This window comes from Cupressus sempervirens, chromosome 3, assembly GCF_028749045.1.
Source record: "Cupressus sempervirens isolate cs-2001-9-10 chromosome 3, ASM2874904v1, whole genome shotgun sequence".
NCBI lineage: Eukaryota > Viridiplantae > Streptophyta > Pinopsida > Cupressales > Cupressaceae > Cupressus > Cupressus sempervirens.
The window spans coordinates 444,240,117-444,250,114 of NC_143120.1; the positions used below are offsets into that span (position 1 = coordinate 444,240,117).

General features: G+C 37.1%; 1 protein-coding gene across 6 annotated transcripts in view; it reads right to left on the reverse strand.

Moving 5' to 3' along the window:
- Positions 1 to 534, reverse strand: part of LOC149566981 (uncharacterized) — a 128,147-nt gene extending 127,613 nt beyond the window's left edge. For 5 of the 6 annotated variants that reach the window (XM_089820189.1, XM_089820188.1, XM_089820186.1 and 2 more), the window contains exon 1: positions 282 to 473. The gene's annotated coding sequence lies outside the window, so the exon portion shown is untranslated. Of the gene's footprint in view, positions 1 to 277 lie in introns of all 6 variants that reach the window. The other variant, XM_089820184.1, reaches the window with a different exon arrangement.
- Positions 535 to 9,998: the final 9,464 nt, after the last annotated feature.

The following is a 9,998-nucleotide window of genomic DNA, read 5'->3' on the forward strand; positions in this document are numbered from 1 at the left end:
AGCTTTGGATATATATTTTGTTTTAAAAACCTAAAAGATATGAAATATTGTGAAATAATTAACGCCAGATTGAAATAATCTGTCCTGAACCATCAATTGTGCCCGTTTTCTTCTCTGTCCACTTCAAATGCCCTAAGCAAGAAACTAATTGCAACATTTTCGCAAACTTGTTCGCATATTTAAGTTCGAACCCATAAATTTCTTTCAAAAAAAATTTGTGTAAACTCATAAAGATTAAAATGCAAGCTCGCTGACTGAAATTGAAGGCATGGCTTACATACACAGCTGTGAGACAATCAATGAAAGACTGTGAAATTATTGAGCGCCCATAGTATGAATTCTTTGGCACTGCGATCACTAGGGCTGCTTAACCGCCGAGCATCTTTAATTTTCATTCTGTATAATATCCCTGAAATTGTTTCGCAAAAGAGGCATGTAGCCAGAAAGGGGTAAAGGCGACGTTGCCTCTTTTTATTTTCATTCTCGATCGCCGTGAACTTTAGCTGACCTCGCCACGTCGGGTAAACTTAGTACGATACGCTTTGCAGGTGGTAATTTGTTTTATCATTTTATTTTTTATGTTTAAACTTTTATTTTTGTTTGATTTTACATGATGATAATGATAATGGATGGAAGAGGTCGAAGAGGTTCCACCTTCTATACCCAACACTATAGCAGAGTTATTTTTTGTTGAGGACATTAAGATGGTTATAAGGAGGTTCGCAAGTGGCAAAGCTCATGATATTGATGGGTTACATACAAAATATTTTTACCAAGGTCATTTGAGGTTACTTTTCTATTGATTGGACTAATAGCATGGTCATTCCCCTGTATAAGGGTGGGGACATTAACAATCCCTCCAATTACCGCACCATAATGGTGAACCCCTTTTAGGCAAACTCTTTGGGCAAAGAAAGGGGAGAAAGAGGAAAAGGGTTAGGCTAGTTTTAAACCAAAACACTCCACCATTGACCATTGCATCACCTTAAGGTACCTCACTGAAAGAGTGTGGGAAAAACAAAGGGAGGAGGCTTTTTGTTGCATTGTGGATTTTAGGATGCTTTTGACACTATTCCTAGGGATAAACTTTGGCACGGAATGGGAGAATTGGAAGTCCCAGAAGAATATGTGGTTGTTTATAAATTGTACAAATGGGCTCAAGCAAAAATAAGAACTAAAGAGACATGTCTAAATGTTTTGGGAGTGACATTAGGGTCAAGTAGGGGTGCCCTTTGTCGCCTACTCTCTTCAGCCTCTACATTGATAAGTTGGAAAATTATGTGATAAAATTACTTCATTATGTTGATGACCTTATCCTTATTGCAAAAATTGTGCAAGATTTGAGAGGGAAATTGAAAAATCTAGAGTCCTTTTTTTCGAAGGTACAGATGGAAGTCAATATTTCTAAGACTAAAGTCATGATCTTTTCTTTGAAAAGAAAAATAGCAACACACATTCATATTTGAGGGCAACTTGTTAGAAATAGTGGAGTACAACTATCTCGGCATTAACTTCCATTATAGATTAAGTTGGGAGACATGCAAATCAAAAAGAATAGAAGGGGGATGGAAGGCCTCTTACCTTCTTCAGAATGGATGCAGGAAAGCAGACCTATGGGATTGGAAAACTTGGAAGACCCTCTTTGGTCTTTTGGTGGTTTCAGTTATTCTCTATGGGTGAGGTTTGGGGGAGCAATGTGTCAAAACATAAATGGCAGCAAAAAGAAAGAATCTATAAACATCCCATTACTACTAATCTTAAGGTCAAGTCAATGGTTTCTTACGAGATCCTTTTGGCAAAGGCAAGCATGTTCCCAATTGAGGATTCAACAATTATCCAATTATTAAGCTATTTTAAAAAGTGGAAAATATGCATAGACATCAAAAACTATATTGGTGGATTGGGAGGAGCTATAATGTAGGAAAAAAAATATGGAAGAAACAAAATAGCAAGTGGTTGAACAAATGGAACATTAACTCTAAAGAGTGTCCAAGCACCAATATAGAAAAAAAGAAATGGGTGTTAAAGAAATTCGAAATTGTCATGTGGATAAATCTGATAGGTAGGAAAAAGGCCTATTACATCAAAAAAATTAATTAGACATGGGAACATGGGGAGAAAGAATATTCAGGATCTATGATTAAAGGAGAGGCCAAAATTTTAATTGCTTAGATAAAGACCAACTCGCATTGTTATGTGAAACTAGTAGATGGAAGGCCTCTAAAGAATAGTAGGAAGAAGAATCTATACTTTTTTGTAGCAAAGGAGTGATGGAAAAAAAATGATACTTTATCGAAGAGTGTGTTGACTATGAAGATATTTGCAGTTAGTACAAGGATAACCCACAATAACGTAGCATGAAGGAACTTTTTGAAGAGGCAACATCACATGAGACGAAAAGCTTCCTAATACAAATCCAAAGCAAAAGGAATAACCTAGAGAAATTATAGCAGACTGCTTAGCTAGCCTTTTGGTCCCTTAGACTAGTAGTCTCGTGGATGTCATTAAAACATTTCATTTCCTTTCATCGTCATTGCCATATACACATGCACTCCCATTATGTTGAGAGTTTGGGATGATGGATTTTCATGGGAGAGGTTACATCTGCAATTTATGCTACACGGAAGGCAAGTATTAAGGAAAGGGAAAAGAAATTTTTTTTATTTTTTATTTTTAAATGTGATTTATTTATCATGTGTAATTATTATTATGAAATTGTACGTTGGTAAAAACAATTGCCTTGTTATTGAGTGTTTTTATGTAATTTTGAAATATAAATGAATTATTAGTATATATGATAAATTTGATTATGATCTTAGTATCACTACAATCTAAAGAATGGTCTTGATTATTAAATTATATATTCATAGTCCTATTTTGTATTCATTTGTATAGACTCAATTCAAGTGATTTTTGTAGTTATGGATTAGACCAATGATCTTTCAAAATCAAATTTTCAAATTTAAGCCTTGCCAAAATGTTCACTAGTTCTTGCGAACTAACCTAGCACATTTTTGTGTTGATTTATGTATTAGGTTCATATTTTGAAAAGTATATATATTTATTTCATTTGAAAATTTTGAAGAGCATCTATCAAACAATAAAGTGTCTTCGTTCCATATTTACACTTGGTCTCATTGATTATTGTTCTCAAGTCATTAACTCAAACCAAAAAGAAATTTGACTAAGGAGAACATGCCCCTATAAATTCAAAATATTATAAAACAATGTATGTAAACATTGTTAATCCCTGCCAATTTTTAAATATGGGAAGACTAAAGCAAGCAGATTCAACAAACAAATTATATTAGCTTAATTCTTGTGGGCATATGTTCAAGTTTATGAACTAGATTATTTTTACAAGCATGTAAATGTGCAAAATTTAAACATAATTATAAATCTAAGATATTCATCTGAAGGATTTGATAAGAACAAATTCATAGATCTTGTAGAATACCTGCATGCAAGAACCTGTTAGAGAGAAGCAAAAGACAAGAGAAGGCAAGGGTTTGACTTTGAAACATGCAACAATATATTATCAGACAAAAAGAATGAGTAAAATATATAACAAATCAATCCTTATAGAAGGATATCGTAAAACCTAAAAGGGAAACCTTAAGAGGTAAATGACATTTAATAATTAATATTTAATTATTAAATAGAAATACATGTGCATAAAATGAAATCTTAAGTACATAGTAAATGTAATTTAATAAGTGTAATTAAATTAATCATTTACTCTAACCCCCTCCTCCCTCCTTAATATGAGCAACAATGTAGCTAAAAACAATGCACGAAAAAGAAAACTACAATGTTGAAAGCATAAATGGATCCCAACAACATGGCCTGATGAGGTACCTAACATGACCAAATCTCAAAAAAATGGAGAAATAGGGAAAACCATGTGGGAAAAACCCTACTCCAAAAAGAGATTGAAGAATGCTAAAATAAGGAAGGAAGTACTCATCACTAAGACCCCCTAAGGACAACTTCTTTCACCCCAAGCATAGAATACAGCTAAAGGTACCGCAAGGATGCAAAAGGTTTGGCAAAGATTTCTGCAACCTACTTAGCAATGGGAATATACTCCAAGCTAAGAGAGCCATCCTAAATCAAATGCCTGATGAAGTGCATATAAAGCTCAATGTGTTTGGTCCACTGATGCTTAACTAGGTTGCTGGAAAAGTATATAGTACTCTGATTGTCCACACCAAGGAAAGGTGGAACTATCAGAGAGAAATCCAAACTCTCTCATCAACTATGGAAGCTATAAAAAATCTTGACTAGCTAGCACAGCTACCTTGTATTCTGCCTCTGTAGATGATAATGTGTGAGTATGTTGCTTCTTGCAAGACCATGTGATAGGACCAAAATTAAGACATAAAACAAAGCTAAAAGTAGACCTTTGTGTTGGAAATGGAAAGGAGTAACTAAGAGGGGAGGGGTGAATCAGTTACTACAAAAACAAATCCAAGTCCCTTTTAAGATGTCAACACAATATAAAACCAAATCATGTTGTGACTCGATTAACACTGAATATTTTGTTGTAACTCAGTTAACACTGAATATATTATTGTCACTCAGTTAGCACAAAGATAATTAGATCTTAAGATATTAATGTGATTAGTCTTTATTAACTTAGTTGCAGAAACATAAAGGAAATAACATGATCACAGAAGACACCAAAACATGGAAACTCAATTTGGGGAAACCACCAATTGCAACTAGTTACTATTTTTCACTCTTCTAAAGTGAGCCCTATTAGGAGCCAATCCTATTAAAGGCTATAAAACACATTGTTAGGTGTGACCCTATTAGAGGATTTAATTCACCCTATTAGCAGTGGCCTTGTTAGAGGTCTTCAAACACTTTAACCTAGAAATGCCACCTTGTTAGAGGATTTGTTGAATAACTGTTAGGCTAACTTCATTAGGAGATTTGATTCTCGGGTACAATTATCTAATAGTAACAATGACTTGATCTGATTGCTGATGCAACTGGCTTTGTTGATTTAGATCTCGGTTCTAGCTTGATTACTTGATCCTCCTTGATCAAAATGTTCTATACAGCTCGATTAACTCAAATATTTTGTCCTCTTACAAATATCCTTCCAAATTTGCTTTCATGTTCTTCTTCTTCAATTTCACATTTCAATTCTCAACTTGACCTTTCATATATATGATTCACCTTGTCAAGACAACTTGAATACTATTTTAATCAAACATTTTTCATCCCTCGAGTCAATTTGTACTAACGAATAAATTTATCAAACTAAATATGTTGACAGTCAGCTAATACATAATTGAGTACTTCGTCAAACACAAATGATCGCTTTGTTAACCGATCGAACTTGGTTAGAATAGGAGTTCTAATGTTAACCAACCCAACTCTATCAATACTAACTTCACTTCATTAACTGACTGAGCTCGGTCAATATTGTCTCTAAACTTCGTTATAACTGATCGCTTGGCATATATAGGAAACTACCTTCAGTGCCCAAGTGAGCTCGGCTATCATTGATTGCTCCGTAAAGGCTTGACATTTTGTGTAACATCAAAGACAACATACAATTGAATAATTATTTTCAACACTTTGATCATCAATATCACCAACCCAATCTGAGTCTATATAAATATCAATGTGAGGATCCCCTAATGTATAGTGAATGCCATAACATGTAGTACCTCGAATGTACCTCAAAATACATTTGGAAGCTTGTCAAAGACTCTCATGAGGATCGTGTGAGAATCTAGAGGCAAGGACAACTGCAAAGGAAAGATCAGGACGTGTGTGCATCAGGTAAATCAAACTACCCACAAGTTGTACAAAGTAGAATCTATTATAGGAGTAGAGCAAGTGGTAGATAAAACAACACCAGACTAAAAAGGTGTGGGAGCAGGCTTGCAATCAAGCATGTTAAATCTCTAAAGTATATAAATAACATACTTCTATTGGAGTTTGGCTATCCCATCTAAAGACTGAACAACCTATAGGCATAAAAAATAGTAAAGAAGTACAAGGTATGCCATCTCAAATTGTGCTCTTAAAGCTCATTAAACACTTTGAATCATAGAGGGTGAGCTACTTGTAATAATGAGATCATCAAAATATAGCACAAGTATCAATAGATCATCCCTATGTCACCGAATGTACATTGTAGGATCAAAATGAAAGTGTAATGTAAGCAGGAAGAAATCCATCTTCTCGTACCAAGCCTAAGGAGCTTGTTTGAGACCATACAATGACCTTTGAAGTTTTCACACCATAGAAGAGTCCTGCACAAAACCCAGAGCCTACTTCATATAGATGTCCTCATGTAGGTCTCCATGTAAAAAGAACTCTTCACATTCGTCTAAAATATTGTTTGTCCCTGAGAAGCTACAAGAGAGAGGACAAGGCAAATAGAATTCATCTTGGCGATAGGAGTAAAGGTCTTAGAGTAACCAATACCCTCCACCTATGAAAATCTCTTCACTATAAGACATGCCTTGTACCTATCAATAGAACCATCTATAGCATACTTGGTAAGATACACCCACCTACGTTGAACCAACTTTATTCCTTTTGAAAGAGGCCAAAGATCTGAAGTGTGGTTCTTCATCAAAGAAGAGTACTCCTCATCCACAGCCCTATCCCAATCTAAGTGTTCTATTGCCTGTGAAAAATTATGTGGATCATTTGAAATGGCATGACTCAATAGTTTAGTACCAAATGTCTAAGTATGGGTGCGATTGGAATCTAAAGGATCTCCTGTCATAGGTCTATAAACACCTAAAATTGTCCAAATCCCAGTTCCTAGCCAATTAAATAGATATTTATTATGTATTTAATTACCCTACCTTTAATTAAATAAATTTACATTTATTTAATTACCTTAGCCTTTCCTTGATTTAAATAAACTAAGGTTTATTTAAGCCCTCACCTAACCTCACTTTGCTAACCTAACCCATCACGTTAAACCTACCCACTTCCTTAATCAAGCTTGCTTTTCCTAGTCATCCTTGCTAATTACCTTTTAATCCTAAGTGTGTGCTCACACATGTGTGAGGAATCCTCACACATGTGTGAGAGATGTTCACACTTTCCTCACCCCTCATGCCTTCCACACCTCTTGCACACTTGTCCTCTTGCATGAGAGTCAAGGTGTCTCACACATGTGTAAGAAGCCATGCCTTCTCACAACTCTTGCACACTTGTCCTCTTGCATGAGAGTCAAGGTGTCTCACACATGTGTGAGAAGCCATGCTTCTCACACCTCTTGTACACTTGTCCTCTTGCATGAGAATCAAGTTGTCTCACACGTGTGAGAAGCCATGCTTCTCACACCTCATGCTCATGTCACCATCAAAGGTTGCTCACACATGTGTGAGCATATTTCCCCCTTTGAATGGTCAAAACCCTGATCCATGTGGAGTCTACTTGGCCTCCACCTCATTGACACCTCATCGATCCCGAGAGATCCTAGCCCTTCATCTTGCCTTGAATCTCAACCCTCCATTGCATCTCTTTTCCTATAAAAGGAGAGCCCTCTCCTCATTTCCACATCTACTATCTAGCCCATTGTTATGCTGCAGGAATTATGAGCAACCACATCCCAATAACAATGAAATCATCATCCACTTGGTGATTTCATGAGGTTTGCATTAGTGGATTAAGTTATTTTGATTTCATGTTATGCTCATTTACATGTTCTCTTGCATATTTTGAGGTTTGCATAATCATGTAGGAATAGATGTTAGTTGCTTAGTGTTTATTTCATTTATTACATTTTTATGCAATACATTTTGGCACACCCGGTGGGACCCACTTCATGGGTTCAAATTAACCATCTAATGTGTTTTTGAGTATTTTATGAGTGTTCAAGCTTGTAGGTTGAAGACTTGCATTTGAAAATCAAGTTTCATGAGGAGCCTCTAATCAAGCCATAGAGCCCATCATCGTGTTTGGAGTGCATAAGGAAAGTTTTTTGACATATAACACTCTATATTTTATTTCTTATTGCTCTATTTTCAAGTTTAAGGGTGTATATAGGTTGAATATATTTCTTTGCTAATAGGAAAAATAGAAAAAAAATAAAAAATCTCCCTCTTAATGGGTAAATAAATAGCTAAAAAGAAGAAGAAGAAAAGGGGGGGGGGGGGTGTGTGGTGGGGGGGGGGGGGGGGGGGGGCTTATTTAGTTTTATCTATATCTTCTTCTTTTATACATTTTAAACATATATATAAATTGTTTTGAAAAAAAAAAAAAGGTTAGCATGTGTATATATAAAAAGTTGATTTGGTAGCATTTTTTATATAAAAATCAAAAATAAAATTTTTAACAAAAAAATTTCAAAATAATATATATATATATATATATATATATATATTTTTTTTTTTTAAACCCACTTTTTTGTTGCAGGATCAACCACCCGTGGCACCACCAGCGGCGGTGCCCGCAAGCACTGCCCTTGCACCCCTCGACAGCTCCCTTATCCTCTACCCTGTGTCTGCCTCTCCATAGCCCCCACGCCGATCGTCGGCCACTCCCCACCAGCCGCTCCACCACAACTCTCCTCCCACGCCATTGATCCCGCCATTTGCTTGCACATCGCTCCTCCCAATCCTCGCCTCCGCAACCACGACCCACATCTCCTCCCATGGGTGCCACTCCCTCCTTGCTCGCGGTCACTATGTACCACCCTCCTCCGTCACCCACGCGCTCTATTCTTCCCGCCACCTACGACGCTCGACCACTGTTGTTTTCTCCACTGCGGCTTTACAATTCGCTACGTCCTCTACGCCACCGCGGTCAACTACAACTCTCACATCACTTGCGACTCTCGCAGTCACTCACATAAGCTGTAGCTCCCTACATCCTACCGCCCAACATCTGTGGCACCACCCAAAACCCCAAACCCTGCATTTCCTCCACCATGTTGCCACCCTCCCGCAACTTGTAAACCACACGACACTACCTTCGATTAATCCCGCAGTCAAATATGCTCATCCTCGCACCGCCATTAACGCCTCCACCTGCTAACCACAAACCCACCACCACCTGCATCCAATCCTCGCCTGAGCACCACTCACAGCTTTTTCCACTGTTAACTCACCCTTCCGCCGAAACCCCCTTTGCATCGCTCCTCCTTTCCACTGCTCCGCTCCCCACTCCCGATGGACTTCCCTGCAGCTTCACTACAGACCCCCACGCCACTCAAACTCTCGCGCCATTGCAACCCATTCCCGCCGCCCTCCTCCAAAACTCCCTTGCTCGTAGCTCAACCCACCCCCCTCCACTCCGCTTCCTACGACATCCTCCGCTCCTCTCCCGCGCTCAAACCCTACTTCACCTGCCCTTCCACCGCTCACCCCCTCCATCCATTTCCAAAACCTTGGTTTTTATTTATTTTTAATATTTAGATTAACATTGTGGGGATTATGTGTCTTTTCAGCTTTATTGTTAAAAAAACTCACATTTATCTTTTTTTTATAAACCAAGATAGATATCTTTCTTCTTCTTTTTTCAAAAAACAAAAAAAAATTGCTTGACATGCACCTAACCGTCAAATTTAACCTTGCAGGTCACTGATGTTAGCACTGCATCAGCAGTCCACATGCCTTTCTAAGCCATAAAAAGAAACCTTTGGTTTTTTGCTCATAACTTGAGCATACGGACTCTGTTTTTAAAAAATGAAATATTGCCAGAAAGCTGATTCCGAGCCCGTCATCATGGTGCTAGTTTCATGAGATTTTGATGTTGTTTAGATCTCTAATTTTTCTGTCAAAGGTTGAACTTTGTGCTAACCTTTTCATTGCAGGGATATTTTCTCACTAACCATATTGCTTGCAAGTTTTTATCTTAAATTTATTTTAGGAATGAACTTGTATGCCTAAACACTATCTTTGAATGCATGGTTAAACGTTAACACAATCTAACTCAATCTTGAATGCACGGTTAATTGAACACTTTTTCTTTCGAATGAATCAAAACACAATCTTGTATGTCTAAGGATTAAT